Genomic DNA, 17,851 nt, shown 5'->3' on the forward strand with positions numbered 1-17,851 from the left:
AACGTAAAGAGAATAAATGGGGGGATTCAGTGCAAGAACTAAATATCACCTCAGAAGCAACAGCAAATTTTGCATCCTTCTGGTAAACAGACAAGAGCATAGAAATCTGTGCCGATCCATAAATTCCCCTCTGTCTCTACCCTCCTACCCCAAAACATTACTTGGTTTCATAAGCAGATTCATGGAGATGCCTTCACACAGCAAAGCAATTGCTTCAAGATGGACCACAGTGCTTGATAAAAATAAATAATGAATAAATAACAGTATATGCTGGGCACTTGACTAGCCTGAAACACAGGGATTTATAGAGTGATCGCCCACCATTTTTCTGAAAAGCATTTGAAGTTTGTTCCAGATAGTCAATAATGCAGTAAATACCCATAGCCAATTCTCTAATTTAAGGTCTGTGAGTATGGAGGCAAAAGAATGAACAGTATTGGGATAAGTACCCTCACACTGGTGCAAAACTGGTGTGACTTGATGAAGAAACAGGTAATTATCAGAGTAACATCCACTTAGAGCTCTTACTAGGTGGTGGTATTGTGGTATCCCAAGGGTTAATGTTTTGAAAGCTTCTTTAAATTGTTGAGTAAAGATTGTGTAAAAGTTTTCTTTCTATAGCATTAATCTGTAGATTAATGTTTCCTGTGTTTTAATGACATGTTCCCCAGCCGCAGATGAGTGGTATAAAGAAAGTTTAATTAGAGTCAGTCATAGCCTGCTGGCAAGCAATGACCTTACCTTCAACCCAACATGCTGGATAAAGAACTTGCAGCCCTTTTTGTTCTCTTCATGACAGTTTTAAGCCTAAAAGGCATAAAGTGTATTATTTTGCATATTCTGCTGAATGTTGACCATAATAACAGAACAGTATTATCAGTGTTTTCCAAGCAATTTTTTGTTATTTCCTGCTTGGAATTTACTGAGAGGGTTTTGTGTTTGTGGAAAGGGAGACAGAAACACAGAGGGCTGAAAGTTCAGCAGGTTTTTCTGAGTTTTGGACTGCAGCTTCTGTTTTGTTGTCTGTACCTAAAAGCAAAGCATTAGCTAGTCTAGCCTGATTTTAATGTAACCACTGCACTTAAGGCTTCCACTCACCACTAACTATTCCCTGAGGCGTTTATTAGTTCAGGCATGTATTCCATAAATTACACAGAGGGCATGATACTGTGTTTCAGTGTATCATCTAGATATGTCTGTGTTTTTAATCTCTCTTGGACGATGGAAGCAGGGGGTTCACTTTTCTTAGCATGCACTCTCCTGTTTCCTAGTAAAAAATAGGCTTTCCTAGGAAAGCTTCTTGTGCTGCAGCACAGAAAGGAGGAAAATCTGTCTGCCATTATATGCTGATACAATTAAATACATGAGCTGGCTCGCATTGACATGGCTTGGCTGCAAGTCAAGAAGGTACCCATAAAAAACTCTAAAATCTGTGTGTGCATGCATTCATGTGTGCCTGTGTATAAAAAATATCTGGGACATGCCAATTATTTTTCTCCTTGTTTTAAAACGGACTCCACACTCTTATCACTGCCAAAATAAAGGAAAATAAACCAAGTGTTTCTTTCGATCCGTCTTACAGCCTTTATCAGCTTGGTAAACGTACACTGGGAAACCAAAGAGAAACTATTGGTGTTCTTTAGCAGAAAGAGCGAACCAAAACCAGACTTTGAGAGTTTATGAGAGCATGTAAAAAGATAATTTTCTGCCAAAGTCCCTAGCTGTAACTGGAAGATCAAAATGTCCTGATTGGGAGATTGTGTTAGTCACAAAATATGATATACACGTTGCATTTTGGAGCTATCATCTACTTAACACTTACTATTGCTGGACTGGAAAAAAACAGCACATATGTTGCTACCTTATTGAGTGTAGCAGTAATAATGAAAAGGGCAGAGAAGGTGGAGGGGAGAAGAAAGTTACTGCTGGAAGTAGCCAGCATTGTGCTAAGAGGACAATGCTGGAGTGCGAATGAAATTCCCTCCAGTTACCTCTGGATTGACTCAGCCCCACTACCTATGAACTTCTGGCTCACTGACAGAAAAATCAGCCATGCACCATTCTGCTTATTCAGAGAGTAAAACCAGCTCAGCTTGCCAGCACACACTGTCTTGCTGTACTGCCGTGGTGCCTCTGATACTTTTATTTTCCAGTTGCTAAACTCGGAAACAGGGTCTGCTGCAGCTCCTGAGTTATTTGCCAGCCTGTCTGAACTCTGCTGCAGATGCTGAAGGTGCAGTTATGTATTTCAGTGCATGTATGATTGACCCAGGTATAATATCATCTCCTCAGCACACATGGAAATGCTAAGTGTGCAGTAATGACTAGGACAGGTTGAAAGTTATTTATCAAAGCTGTTTTTAAATGTAAAACTGTTCATTTCATGTTTTACTTGGAAATTCAATTATCTATGGAAAGAAACCCAAAGGGTGCCCCAATGAAAAATCTGTCTGGGAGTGTGGATATGATGACCAGTGAAAACTACATTGGGTTTTTTATGCACCCATTTCCCCTGTGGGCTAGGGCTCAGACAGCTCTCATGAAGCACCAGGTTCAACAAGAGAAGGGATTGTAAAGCATCAACAAAAAAAGTTGCTTGATCAAGAACCCTAATTGTGAGATGATAATACAGTGACAAAAGGCATTTTTACCATGACTGTGCTAATATTTTCTTAATCTACTTTATTTTTCTATAACAAATGTCATACTTTTAATTTTTAATGCAGTCGATTTTCAATGAAATCCAAAGTTTTTTTTAAGAAACATGGATTAAAACATCTGACTTTTATAAAAATAATTCTCAGTATAAAAAAAAAGATTCCTGACTTAATAGTAACCAACAAAGCAGAGCTTAATTTGTGTAAGAGTTTTAACTGGAAATACTGTTATTTGTGCTCTGGCGTATATAAATGTGATGGATTCCTACTGTGAGGAAGACAGAAACTAGAGGAAATAAGGGAGCTACTACACTAAATCAGCCCTGTCCCTGCCCTTGCAGCTGCTGGTGTTTGGTGGTAGTCCACAAGGAAGTGTGTAATACTAAAGAAGCAAAAGAATCATGAGCTACATTGAGTGTGATGCTGATAAAAGCCAAGCATTTTTAACATTACTTTCAAATCTATATTTTTTTATGTTTGTGTATCCTGCAATAACTTTTTATTATCAGTTTTTTTTTCTCCACCTCTTCCTGTGGCACTAATGTCTACAGCTGCATCTTGATGGTAGACAGAGATTTTAGTTTGTTTTTGCTTTTTTTCTTATTTCAGTTCCTATCTTGAGTTTATCATACTTGTATTATTGCTGATCTCATCCATCAGTGATTTGTGTCACAGGGGCCCTGTCCACCTTAGATGCCACACATTCCCTATATCTTTCTCTGCAGGTATTTGCAAGTAGGGTGGTAAAATCCTCCCTTTATGAAGGAAAGAGAGAGACTTGGCATGTAAAGGTCAGCTTAAAAGATTGCCAGCCCTACAGCAAGATGTGGCTGGCTGGCAAAGGCTGTGACAGCCTTTCTCAGCCAACCCACCTTGTTCTGCTTTCAGTCTGGGTTCACTTCCCATTTTGCTTGGAAGACAGAAATGTGCTAAACTACAGGAGCCTTGAAAATCATTTTGTCAGAGATTCGTGCATGCAGACTAGCTCTTTTTTCTTGTAATATTAAGAGGACAGCAGAAGTGCTGATGTTGTAGAACCAGAGAATCATTTAAGTTTGAAAAGACCTATAAGACCATCAAGTCCAGCTATTGTATCTGTTTTACTGTTTAACCATTTTATCCTTGTGTAATCTCAGTCTTATATTTAAAAGAGGACCCCAGCATTAAGGAGCAGAGCACAGGTTACTAAAGATTTCTTTCAACATAAACATCTTGAGAAATGTTCTTTGTAATCTGTTGGTCACTCACAGTTACTCAAAGTACAATTCTAAATAGAGTTTATCTTCTTTATTCAGTAATGTTTTCACTTTCATGCCTTGTTCCCATTAATCCAACTGAGATGCCCATTAATCTGGTATTCCTATTATCATCATACTTTGAAACAGACCAGATTTCCACCAGAAATCATGACATATATGTAAGTCTTCTTTCAGGAAAAGAAAAAACCCAAAACACTTTGGTGTCTATAGCCTAGTTGTGTGTTTTATAAAACAAGTTTTTTTGTAGTTGAGACAAGTGAAAAACATTTTCATTAATCCATTTAAAAGATATTGGCTTTTTTATTCAACATCCTTTTGATTCAAACCAATCATTTAATGCCTTTCTCGACATGTTAACACTGAGGAAGACTAAGGAGTGGCTGCAGTTTCAGTGATGAAGTCAGATCATTTGGCTTCATCACTGAAACATCCACCTCGGCTTTCAGCAGGGGAAGAGGGTAGAAAAACCTACTTAGTACTGCATTTTTCTGCTCCTATAGCATTTCTTTGCATTAGAAAGAACAGATTAAGAGTGTTGTTTATGGGGCTCTGTGAAGACACTACAGATAATGCTCTGTGCTTCCCAATCATCCTCCAGAGCCCATACTGCTCCTTCTCTGCCAGCCCCTGTGGGGCCCTGGGGACCCGGGGTTCAAGTGGCTGTGGTGATGGCATTGTCACAGAGCACTTGTGTACTTCCTCCTGGGAGTAAGCTGCTCCCCAGGTTCTGGTGGTAGAGTCTTGGGTGCTGGATTTGCTCAAATTGACTGCCAAAGTCGCAGGCCATAGAATCATTTGGCTTGGAAGGGACCTTAAAGATCATGTTGTCCACCCTCCCTGCCATGGCCAGGGATAATTTTCACTAGAGCAGGTTGTTTAGATCCCCATCCAGTCTGGTCTGGAATGTTTCCAGGGATGGCACATCCACCGCTTCTTTTGGCAGCCTGTTCCAGTGTCTCACCATCCTCACAGTAAAGAATTTCTTCCTAAAATCTAAGCTAAGTCTACCCTCTTTCAACCTGAAGTCATTCCCTCTTGTCCTGTCACTCCAGGCCCTTGTAAATAGTGTCTCTCCATCTTTCTTGTAGGCTCCCTGGTCCTGGAAGGCTGCAATTAGCTTACTATGAAGCCTTCACTTTTCCAGACCAAACAACCCCAGTTCTCCCTGCCTTTCTTCACAGGAGAGGTGCTCCATCCCCCTAATTATCTTGGTAGTCTCCTCTGGACTTGCTCCAACAGATCAGACATGGGGTGTATGCACACAGTTTGTGGTAATTGGGAGTGGGGCTGCAGCAGAGCCTCATCCCCAGTGGGTACAGCTGTGAGAAGCAGGTGGGCAGCCTTGACAGCAATGAGCCATGGAGTGCCCAGGTGCACTGACCAACCTCCAGAGGTAACAGAGGGCACACAGGTGCAATGCATCAACATGAGGGGTATGAAAGGCTGGGCTGACAGACAAGAAGGGCAGATGCTTGCAGCCTTCTGAAGTGGTGTAACTCTGTGTGCGTTGAAGCCTTCTGGAATTGTATGGTGACATTCTGTGTGTATTGTGGCCATCTCAACTGTGACATGTGCTGCTGCTGACCTGCTGGGAATACTGGGAAGCCAAATCACCCATTCCACCCTTGGCTGCTGTTGTTACTTGACACATAAGTCAGAAGTGACTTGATTTGTTTCTGGGGTCATTTGTGGTGAAGAGGAATGCAGAAGAGCTTGTGTTTCTAAAACTGTTACTTTATAATAGATAAAGTAAGATATAATTCAAAACTCTGCTTTGGGACTTGTCTTTTAGGCATGCATGTATATCCTGACTACTGGATTTTTTTAATTGCTGTGTATTTCTGTGAAAGTAATTAATGTTCTGCATTTTGCGATGAGTGCCTTTCACCAAGCTTTGTGTTTCTGTTCTGATTGTTCTACCCTAAGTGCACAAGTGGCTTTCTTTGCCATATCCACATTACAGTCTTAATTGTAAAACAGAATTTTGGGTTTTTTTCTCCCATTCAGATTAGGTAAATAAGACAAAAGGAAGGCATGTTGTAACTATATTTTTTTTTTCCCCCTCAGGCAGGCATATCCATTTTATGGTTTAGTAAGAGACATGGTAGTTTTCATGTGGATTGCAATCTAGATGGTTTTATCTGGTCTTGAAGACATCTGTTGGACTTTGTCAGCTGTATGTCACAATTACTTGCTGGTTTATTTCTGTCAGCTTTTTTAAGATATAGATATTGCTCAGATGCTGTCTCTGAGTGAACCTTGGTGTAGGTACAGTTTGTGGTAATTGGGAGTGGCTAATGGGCTACAGCTGTGGGAAGCAGGTGACCAGCATTGAAGGTAATGAGTGCCCAGGTGCACTGACCAACCTCCAAAGGGAACAGAGGGCACACAGGCGCAGTGCATCAACATCAGGGTATAAAAGATTGGGCTAAAGAACAAGAAGGGCAGATGCTTGCAGCCTTCTGAAGTGGTGTGGTGTCAGTCTGTGTGGGTTGAAGCCTTCTGGAATTCTATGGTGATACTGTGTGTCCTGTAACTGTCTGGACTGCCACATTGCTGTAACAATGGGGTTTGCTGTGAGCAATTTTGTAAGAACTTTGTAATGATTTAATTAGAGCAAGGATTTTTTTAAGCTGCAAAACATGGGACTAAATGCAGTGCAGGGTCTTCCCACCTCTGTGTGGGAAATGGTTTTTCTATGTCACACAAAAATGTTGCTGGCTGACAAAAGAAGTCTAATTCCCTACACAACCTGACACAAAATTTGCAAGATGGCTTTTTGGAAGAGGAAGGGTGGCCATGTCTCAGCAGGATGTTGCTGAGATATTGCAATAATATTGCTGTCTGACAGTTGTGGCATTTTTGGTAGAGTCTGTATTTAAAATTTAGGGCTTTCAATATTGAGGTATTGTAGAAAGAAAAATGTTGTGATTCTTTGAAAAATAGCCAGTATTTTCTGAAAATATTTTATTCCTTTATATTTTGAAATGTCAAAAGAGATTTTTAAAATACATTGTGGTAGTCAGTATTTTGGTGAGGCTTTTCCAAATAACTGTGCATTTCATTATTTTAAAATTAAGGGAGTTTGCAAAACAACTCTGAAATCTATTGAGACTTGGCTTTTTTTATTTGCCTACTTCTGTCTTTGTTCACTGTGTAGCACACTGACAATTAACAGTTGGCACTGCAAAGTGTGTCCACCCGTGTGATTATAGCTTTGGTGCGCTTATCATGTAGAGAGAGAGTTATAAAGACACATTCAGGGTGTTCCTATTCAAAATGTCTTCCAGGCAATATGTTTTTCAGGTGGATAATTCCAAAAGAAAATATACTATCATACTAGAAGGGCATTAAAATATTGTTATTTGCTATCAACAAAGAATGTGTTCAATCCAGATGCTTTAACTAGAGGAAAGGTCTTTTCAAAGAGAAAGTGTTTGAGATGGAGCTGTTTCTTTTTCAGGGAAACTTCTCATTTTCCATTAGGTGATTGGAAACTAAGGGCTATTATCATTATTGCTTTTATTTTATTCCCCAGCCATGACTGGGAGTCAGGAACCACACCTGCAGCAATGTGAGTGCTGAAATGTATGTGTGCAAGTGATGTTTATGGCCAAAGCTTCCTTCATTGGAGCCCTTCAGCCTAAAGAGCAGCCAGTCTAGTTGGCTGACAGATTGAACATCATCAAAACTATTAAAATTCCTCTTCAGCCAGCCAAGTAGATGTGTATTCCCACTTCATCCACACCCCAAATTTCCCTTTTTCCCGGACATCAGAAACTGGTCTGTCAGCACAGCCTAGCCACATCTGCACATAACAACGATTCAGTTTAATAATAAAACACACCTCAGCTGAGGTTTTCTTCCTTAGTACAGGATTTTCTAGCACAGTGTTTCTCTTTAGCAGCTCATTTGACACTGGTCGCCTGACCTCTGCTACCATAATAGCTGTTAATGGAAACTTCACCTCATGCAACAATAAGATGGATTTTTGGCAGCTGTGAGAGATTATGAAGAGTAAGAACAATCTTAGCTGGAATCAGAAGAAAAGAAAGCATCTGTACCTTAAGAAACACTCAGCTGGTTTTCATTATACACCAAGCCTATATTTATTACAAAGACTAGCCAAGAGACAGAAAATGATAGGTCTCTGCACTCGGGGCAGGGAGACAGTGTCGGCTTGATAAATTCTTCCTTTCTTCTTGCTTATGTGAATGCAAGTGACCAGAGCTGTTCAAAACGAATGGCTTTCTGTCTCACAGGCCATCTTCTGAGGCTGCTCTTCATAGTTTTCTTTTAGTGTTGCCCCCTCATCTCCAGCTGAGATTTTTTTTTTCCTTCTAAAATGTTAAGCAAAGGAGGTGAGGAAAAACAAGGAGGGGAAAGTTATATTTTTTTATGCAGGAATTTTAATACATCAGATATCAAATAAATGAATAATTTCTTTAAGGTCTTTGTCACTACAAACCTCTTTTCCTAAGCATGAGTATATGGTGAGAAACATCTCGGGCCACAGAGATTGATTAAAATTCAGAAGTTCAAAGCTCAGTCATTAAAAGTGAAAAGCAGAAAACCTCTGTTGTAGAGAGCATTTGGCAAAAAGAAGAGAAGAGGAAAAATGTCAGTGACTATAAGAAAAAAAGATTTTTTTTTTTCTGTCTTCTATCCAAGCCTGGAAAACACCAGATTGAGCTAAGCTGTCACTAAAGATTAGGAGACAACAGCTACCAACCACAAAACATTTGGATGTGTCACTAAAGGCACTGTGAAGGGAGCCAAGTGAGTTGGGTAAACAGAATGCTGTGGCAGAAAACTTTGATTTAGTTATAACTGGGTAAACATGGGGCTTAACTTCTGTAAACAAGTGTGGAGTTTTGCCACAGACCCTTTACATCTGAAGTGAGAATTAAATTATACAAGGCAGAGAGGAAGGCCCTTCAGATTTTTTTTTCTGCTGAAATTAATTTGTAAATTACAAGGGTGGGAGACAGGAGTTATCTTTTTAGCTCTTCCAAAAAGCATGAGAGTTGGAGGCTTCCATTACTTGTTTGATCTGTTGCAGCTGCTCCTGGAGAAGCTTGTTCCCTTGAGGTGGTAGATGTAGTAGTATTTTCTACATTCTTCTGCAAAAACCTGGAATGAAAGCATAGCACACAACATGCCTGCCACCATCACAACTCTCTCCTTTATTTTTTTTTGTGTAACGATCTGCTGAGGTTTTTGCACAAGGACTCTCTAATATAATGAAATTTAGATTGAGTAGAAATCAATACTGCTATCGTTACCAGAGGTACAGAAATTCAGTTCAGAACTTCAGGGATTATTTAAAACCAGCCTGTTCTTTAAGTGCCAGATGATGGTATTTTAGATATGGGACTTCATCCACAGTTTATAAGACATAAATTGGTGGCAGGCAGAGACAGAATTTTCCCTTGTACAGCTCCAATTGAGTTCCTCTCTTCTCTCTAGGCATATTTATATAGGAAATATTAACTTCTGAGATGAATTAATTCTACGTGTGTTCTACCTGCTAAATGTCATGACTAGCTACCAATGTTGAGAAATGTAGCCTTCTGCTTATATACAAGAATTTAAACCTGAAAACTTTATTTGATTAATGGTTCCATAGTAAAAAATATTGCAAATTACCAAACCTGATTTTAATATACTATTTTAGCCATGCTTCACAAAGTTTTTTTTAGTAAGCGTGAGCATTGAATGAAGTAAAAGGTGACTTGAAATAGAATCAGAGTTATAGAATTGGAAAGGACTTTAAAAGTCACCTAGTTCCAAGCCCCCTGCTGTGGGCAGGGATGCCACTCACTAGGTCAGGTTACTGATCCAACCTGGCTTTGAACACTTCCAGAGATGGGGCATCCACATATTCTCTGGACAAATAGATGGTTTGCAAATCAGTGAAAATATCTTTGATGTCTTCACAAGAAGTGGTTGCTAGAAACAATAAACAATTGAGACATATCTAAAACACTCAATTCCTATTAGGATGTCTTAGTCCCTCTTATCCACCTATGTGGATCTGGACCCTTGCTTGTTGAGGTTTTCTGCTGACAGTCTAGTTGGATTTTCCAGGCAGAGATATGTGGAGGAAGTTACATCTACTGGAACTGGAGCTACTTCAGAGAAGTAGCTGTGCAAGAGATGACTTCTGGCACTGCGCTTGAAATTGCTAAAAAGAAGGAAATTCTTCACAGACTTCAAAGATATGTGTTTATTTAAAATGGAACCCCATTTTGCTCTTTTGCATCCTTCTAAATTGTGCTTGGAATTTGAAGGGAGTACTTTTTGTTGCTCGGTCTATGAAAGCAGTCAGTGTACTTCTAGAATACAAGATAAAAAGCTCTACTGGGGTTTTTAAAGTAGTATGTTCCACTGGATCAGGTGTGGAGGAAAAGTCTTGCCCTGCAATTGGTCTGAAATAATTTATGGAATAGTGATTACTCTGTTGGTGAAATGTATATCAAAGAATCTCTCCCTTATATAAATTCTACTGGAACTGTTGAACAGTTATATGCATATCACAGTACAAAGAATGGTGTAAGTGTGATGTTATAGCATAAGAAAAATACCACCCAGGAAATCCTGAAATGTTTGTATGTAAATGGGTTTTAAGAACTGTATTTGCTTCATAAGGATTAATTTTATCCTACGCATAGAGAACCAAAGTCTTGCTTTAATTTGCAGTGCATTTCACATGTTTTTATTCACCTAAATAGCTACTTTATACAAGGTATATATAAAATCTTATTTTTTACTCAAAGGCAAGAGATGGACACATTTTAGAGACTACATTGTCTTTATTCAGAAACCAGTTTTAAAAGGAATGAACAGCCATTGGAAGTTCTTCTTCCAATCTTGTAGTCTCTTCAGCCTTTCCCAGAGACATCTAGACCTGGAAGCACTCAGAAATGTAAACCCATCTGTAATCACAGGGGCAGTGAGGCTCACTTCTGGGTTTCTCATGTGCAAGAGAATGAATGGAGCAAAATAAAAAAAACCCACCCATCTATTTGCGTGATGAATTATTTGTCTTTGCATAAATTGTTTAAGAAGCTTTTATACACGCCTAAGAATCTCTCGTGGCCTATGTGTTTAATTTTTGGTCTGACTTGAATAGCCAGGGTGTGAGACCAGACATAACGAAAGCTTTGGAGTGGTCCAATATTTGTTATTTTTGGCTGCTAGGAATGAAAATTTCTCTGAGCAGGTGTGTGTCATGATATGGCAATCCATGTGTCAATGTCTCGAACAGAATCTAGGAACAAGACCAAACTCCTCTGTACCACAATTATTCCAGTATATATTGGTTTTTATTTTTAGTTTTAAATGCAGCTGCAAGTTTTTGTCCCAGCTAAGATCTGGCGAAAGCGAGAGATATTAAATTAAAAAAACAACAGGATACTTTCCAAGGAGCAGAAGCAGAATCTCATTTGGATTATACAAATGAGACAATCCACTAAATGAAAGCAGGAGAAGTTTAAAATCAAACTTTCCATTTTGGAAGAGCAGTGTAAAAGCAGCTTTGGAAATGGCTATAAACAGCTTTTGGAAAGGGGTGTGGTGGTGGTGGGGAGAGGACTGTAATTTGGCATGGACAATCCTATTAATAAGAGAATTTCTAAAGTCTTTGTTCCTGCTCCTGCCTTCTTCTTTCCTATTTTATTATATTTCATACTCGGAGAAGAGAACTTACAAGAAAAGTATGATTTTTCTTGAGCTTGGAGCTTTTATTTTGCTACAGCTGAAGCTTATCAGTGGAAGGGAAAGGTGTAAGGAGAGATGAGAAGTTGTGGCAGGCTGGATACATGGGGTCTCAATAATTCCTTCTGTGTTCCATGAACACAATGGACAAGAAACCTCTGTGTTACAGCAGTGAAGAAGCAGGGACAGAAGCAGGGACAGCAGCAACCCTGGCATTACTTGTGGGGTTATGCTTGTGCCCTGTGCTACACAAATGCAGGAATTTCTACTAACGTGTCTAGATCATCCTCCTTATATATCTAATCTATAGTAAATATTTGTAGCTGCAGTTTAAAGTTTACATTCTTTGAATATGTAGCATGCTGCTTACTGTAAATATTAGATGCTAAGAGAAGAGCTTTGTAAACCTTGTAATATCACTTTGTATTTGAAGCCTTCTCAACTAGAAACAAGCACAGATCACCTTATGTATAATTTCCAAGATTTCTTAAATGTGTTCTTGGTACTCAGGTTTTTAATTCGTGTGTTTGATGTAACATAGGCCCATTGTTAAATAACGTAAACCACCATTCACTTTGTGAAAGAGTTACATTCTAAACCAGCTGTTCAGCAGTTAAATGAATTTTAGTTGAATTTATAAAGTGGTAAGGGTTTTTTATTTTTCTGATCTGTGTGGTGAGTCAAAGGGGAAATAATCACTTGAAGAACTGGTTATCAAATGCAAGAAACCATGAGGGCATGAATTAATGATGCAGAATCAACTGCTCACAGATAATAAATATCTAATTTAGGAAAGAAAGCCACACAGATTTCTGATAATGAATGTCTATTGGAATACCTACCAAAATGTCTGTCTGGCAGGGTTGTCTAAAGGCAAAGTAATAATTGAGCTAAATCTGGAGTGAAATTTAAATGTGCCAAGTAAAGGAACAAGATTTTTTTATGAGTCTTGAAATGCTTTCACAACTTAAGTGATGGAGAACGTGTTGGGGAGAGAGGAGCCACAGAGAAGGCACAGCTTCAGATGTGTGTGTAGACATGGCTCCCTGATGCTTCAGCAGATCTGCTTTCATTCATACCAGCTGCAATTCTGACCCCTGGCACTTCCAGCCTTCCTTGCAGAGCGTTATTTGATTAGAAAACAGAATTAATGACTCTGAAGTGTTTGAACAGAATGAGGGAAAAATTGTATTGCTAATACATCTTGTGCATAATGCAGGGTTAGAGCAGCCCTGTTGTGACAGTGCTGCACATCAAGGATGATTCCCACAGCCTCAGTGGAACTGAGTTACCTCAGGGTAAAAGAAAAAAGAAATACTGATACATTATGGATTTGAATTTTATTCAGCTATGTAAACAACACTAGCCCACTGGGCCATGCTATATTCATCCTTTTGGTTTCTATTTTCTTTCTTCTTAAATAGAATAAGAAAATCATTCTCCAAGTTGAGTAATTAATTGCTTAGTGGAAGAATGAGATCCTTTACTGTTGCCCCCATCACATTGTTGTTGTAAAAAATGTTTCTGATGATTGAAAACTTGTAAGCAGCTTTCAAAAATAAATACAAATAGTGATTTAGAAGAGTGACAACCAAGTAAAAGTTTGAAGTATTACCTTTGAACCTACAGTGATTATTAGGATACATGCAAGATGGAGAAATAAATATCTTCCATTTTAAAAACCAAGCAAACCTAGTATACTGAGGGGGTCTACTTGCAAGACCTATAATTCTTCATTTTTGAAAGAAATTATTTCATTATGGTGGAGTTGAGCATAGTTTGCAATATAATTAGTGTTGGCTAGTGGGAAAAATAATCTGGGATTTTATTTACCCTTTTGCTTCCACAAAAGGACCTGTACAGTATTATTTCTAGGATAAGTCTCTACTCCAATTTCTGTGCTTTGGTGACCTGCTGGAGAGAGCGCTATAGAGAAGGTGCTGGATGTGTGTGGCTCTGAATACAGTCTTTTTCTTTAAAAGGCTAGTATAGATTTAACTGAAAAATGAAGCTCTGTTTTGTCTACTTTGGGGACATAATAGCATAATTACCTGAGCCTTGCAGCTGGCAGACTTTTCCCATGCAAATCTGGAGAACTCTTACAGGGCTTAATGAAGATTTTGTGCTCTGATCAATTATCTGCAGGAAATAGCCATGCTGTAATTGGCAGTCTAAAAGGGAGTCAATTAGCACGATCTTTGTGGGACAGCAACCCTCCTTGGGGGGCAAAGTTAAGGCAATAGCATGTTTTCTTTGGAAAACACTTTTAAAGATCTGATCTAGCCTTGTACTCCTTTTATCATGAGGAAAAAAAATGTAGGTACACCAAAGAAAAAGAACAAATTACCCATAACCACGTTCCTAGCCTGAAAAATGCTTAATGGTTCCATGATGTGAGGAGCAGAAAGACCTAATCCATGGCAGAGTACACAGAAAGCTGGATGTGACAGTGATAGGGATTACAAAAAATAAGATCAAGAAGTGAGTGATGCAGTAGATTTTCAGTAGATTTTAGTTTCATTGTAGTTTACTGGCTGTTGTGGTATCTCCCATGCAATTCTTCACTGAATGTAGTGTTTTACAAGGAGGTTTGATTTGTCTCTGTATTTAAAGCCACTGCTTAAAAGCTTCAGTAATCTTTGACCATTTCAGAGCTTTGGATGATTGCTTGTTGCATATGTGATGAAATGAAACAAAACAGAAAAATTGTGCCAAATTGTGGCCTGTGTTCAGCTTAAACAAGTTATATTGCCAAATAAATAGGATTTAGTGTTAAAAGGCTGTTGTGGGTTTAATTTTCAGATTTCATGAGGGGTAAGTATTTGTACAAGTCTTTTTGCTTTTGTACTGAAGTATCAAATTGGCAATATTCCAGGCTGATATCCATAATGCACAAAATTGATTGTACTGCTAAAGCACTTACTCTAATTTGTAGAAAAGAGGAGCAATAAAACCTCCACCTAAAAGTCAAAATGGGGGTGGGTGGTGGGAAGATACTCGTAATATAAATAAAATAACAAGTGCTTTTTTTAAATTGCATTCTCATTTTCTATGATGAAAAGATGCCCATTTTCTAGAATATATCAGGAAATGTTGAATTACTGAATTTGTATTTATGTTGAAGAAGCAAAGCCAAAAGAAAGGAGATTAATGACAAGCTATAACACTGATCTTTAAAAGTAAATAGATAAAGAATCATCTAAAGAGTCTGTGTAGCTACTGGTTGTTATGTTAAAATCATAATTAGGTTAAATTAATGCAACAACATCAAGTAGAAAGAAATTTAATCTCTAAACCATAAATAAATTTTAAAAAATATCACAAAGCCACATGTAAGGAGATCTCCCAGGGGATCTGTAAGAGAGCTGGTCCTGTGGGCAGCACTGTATAAAAGCACATGTAGTACAGTAAATAAGAAACATTTTGCCTATGATGTGAAATGCGGTTCTGACACATTCTGGAGAGCTCTGATGTGAGTTTTCTTTGAAAGAAATGTTTGCTGTTTTGAAAAGTAGCTTGGATCTTACTGGATGGCAGAGAATACCTTATTTGTTTCTCTCCCAGATGAATAGCAGAGTTAGCATTTAAAGGGAAAGCAAAGGTGGCTAGGGATTTATAAGCCCCACTGCAGATATTCTCCAGGCAAAGCAACTGGCTTTGGTAAATTTGGGAGAGAATTTTGAAGGAGTTTCTTTAGAAAGTAGATTTAAGTAGTTTTCCTTTTAATTGGCTTGGGAAAATATTTTTTGGTGCAAAGTGGAAAAAATAATTTATTTAATAAGTATTTACTAGTATGAAAAATGAATAATATTAAATAATGAAATTTCTTGCTGTTTTAAAAGAAACTGTAAACTTAGTTGTTTTTTTTTTTTTTGTGGGTTGCAGCTTAGCTTATTTAGTTAGTAGTCTTCAGTGCTGGAAATGTTGTGGCTCAGGCCTGGCAGGTTACAGGTGTGAGTTGTTGGTGTTCTTTTGGGTTTTCAGTCTAAAGTAGGTTTAAATAAGTTTAAAGAAAAAGGACAAACTATAGTCTATAGAACTTTTTTTGCTTTAGTTAGCTAAAAAATAATTAAAAGTAAAGGAGAGCTCTGTTTTGTTGTCTGTCTGTAGATAATACAGTTTAAAAGTAGGAATGTGGAGGAGTGGGTGTGGTTTTTGAAAAAAAATTGTGCGCTTCTTCTTCTCCACCTTCACTTCCAGAACCAATTTTAAAGGTGTAAAACTTATTTCTGGGCTAAACAGACAAAAGTGGATACAAGCATCATTAAGTCACTCCAGGGCAGTGCCCCAGCGCAGTAATTCCAAGCTGCCTGTGCCAAAGGAACCTGTTCAACTCTGTACAGAGGTGCTTGGTGTGCGGGATCAGCAGAGTGGGCTCTAGGGACAGCACAGCCAGACCTGAGGGCTGTGTCACTCCATCACACTGGTAGGATGCTCCAGATTTAGGCACAGATCCCTGTGGTTTCTCCTTTGGGTCATGTCAAGATATTTCCGTTCACCTATACAGACCCTGAACCTTTTCCTTAATTCTGTCAAATGTGCTTTTAGCTATTGATTTAGCTTTTAAAGAGTGGACTCCCTTCTGGTCCCCTTGTTTTTGTTTGAGCAGAGCAGGGAATGTATCTTTGTGCAAGTGCATCCAATGAGGATCATAGCTCTGTATCTTGGTTGTGGCATCCAGTTTGGGATGGGAAGGTTATGTCCCCGCTCTACTGAAGCCTGTTTCTGGGTTTAGCTGGTTTTAGACAAGGTATAAAAATGGTCTTTGAGCTGATATTCCCCATCCCAGCTGTATTCCTTCCTTTTCTTGGTGATTTGTGGCATTAGGGTAAATCCTGAACAAGAGTACTCAGAGATACCCCTTGGCATCCTTCTCCTTTATCCTTTCCACTCCCTGCTTTGTATCCTGAGCTTCAGTGCTTCTTGCACTGAAGATGTGAAGCATCCACCTCCCCAGGCCCTGGCATTGTACCTCTGGTGTGGCAGCATCAGCAAGAAATTTTACTTGTGGACACTTGTATCTTGTCATTACACTACAAAAAATATCTTCTGGGTGCGTAAAGATCAACCCAAAGAGCTTGAGCAAATGTCAAGCTTGTTTTTAGTGCTTTCTGGTCAAATGTGGCTGTGAATTGAGAGTTTAGACATTTTCAGTGCTAGATGGCAGCCAAAGCAGCTTTGGTTTGTTGTTGATCTCTGTGTTTACATGCAGGTGGCCTAATTTTGCTTTAATGACTTGATTATTTTGCTGCACATAACTGTAAATAATTCAGTCCATCTTCCCATAAAAAGAATGGCAAAAGCAGGAAATTGTTATCTCTTACTCTGGGCTGTAATTAAAGACAATTGAATAGCAGATGAGCAATCCCTTTTGAAAATCCTTCTTTTAGAATTCTAGAAGGTTATTTTAGATATGAGCTCACTTCCAATTTGGATTGCAAGGATAAAAATATTGTTTAAAAAAAATCTACTGGAACACAAGGATATAGTTGCGCAAAATTCCTAAAAATTTTTAGAAAATTTTGGGGAAGAAACTGAATATTTAATTTTGTCAAATGTTTTTCTTCTTCCTTTTATGCTCTTACTGAAAAGCAATATGTGCGAAAATAAGTGTATTCCACTTAAACTCAGAAGATTCCCTTTCAGAATTGCAAAACTAACTAAATATCAAAGGCCTGTATGATTTTCATTTTTGGTAAATAGAAGTTTTTTCAGTGGGGGGAAAAAAAAAAAAACACCAAAAATCTGACTTGAAAGTTTTGTATAACCATCTTGTTTAATGTAAGACGTGGTCTTGGCCCAAAACAGATAATTGAAAGTGACTGTTCCATCTATCACTGAATTATTTTGTTAAAAGATGCTACATCCTAAAGCAAGAGATAAGCATTTGCATCCTGTGGAAGTCTTGTAACTAGAGGAATTTTGAATGGGTGTTTTTTTTTTTTTTTTCTCTCAAAGCAATGTAAAACCTCCTGCACACTGCTCTGTCCAACAGAGCAATTTTGTCCGGAACTGCCAAAGGCTGAAAGAGGAAAATGTCATTTGCTTGGTAACCATTGCCACCAGAGAGGAGTCCATTGGCTAAGGGAGTACAAACCAATTACAAGAAAGGCAATAATGTGTCGGGTTCTATCAGCCCAAGATTGGGTCTGTAGGAATTGATTAACAGTCTGTTGATTGATAAGCTGAATAGATTTACTGACAATGTAACGGGAG

Source organism: Vidua chalybeata, chromosome 4 (genome assembly GCF_026979565.1).
Source record: "Vidua chalybeata isolate OUT-0048 chromosome 4, bVidCha1 merged haplotype, whole genome shotgun sequence".
In the NCBI taxonomy this organism is placed as follows: domain Eukaryota; kingdom Metazoa; phylum Chordata; class Aves; order Passeriformes; family Viduidae; genus Vidua; species Vidua chalybeata.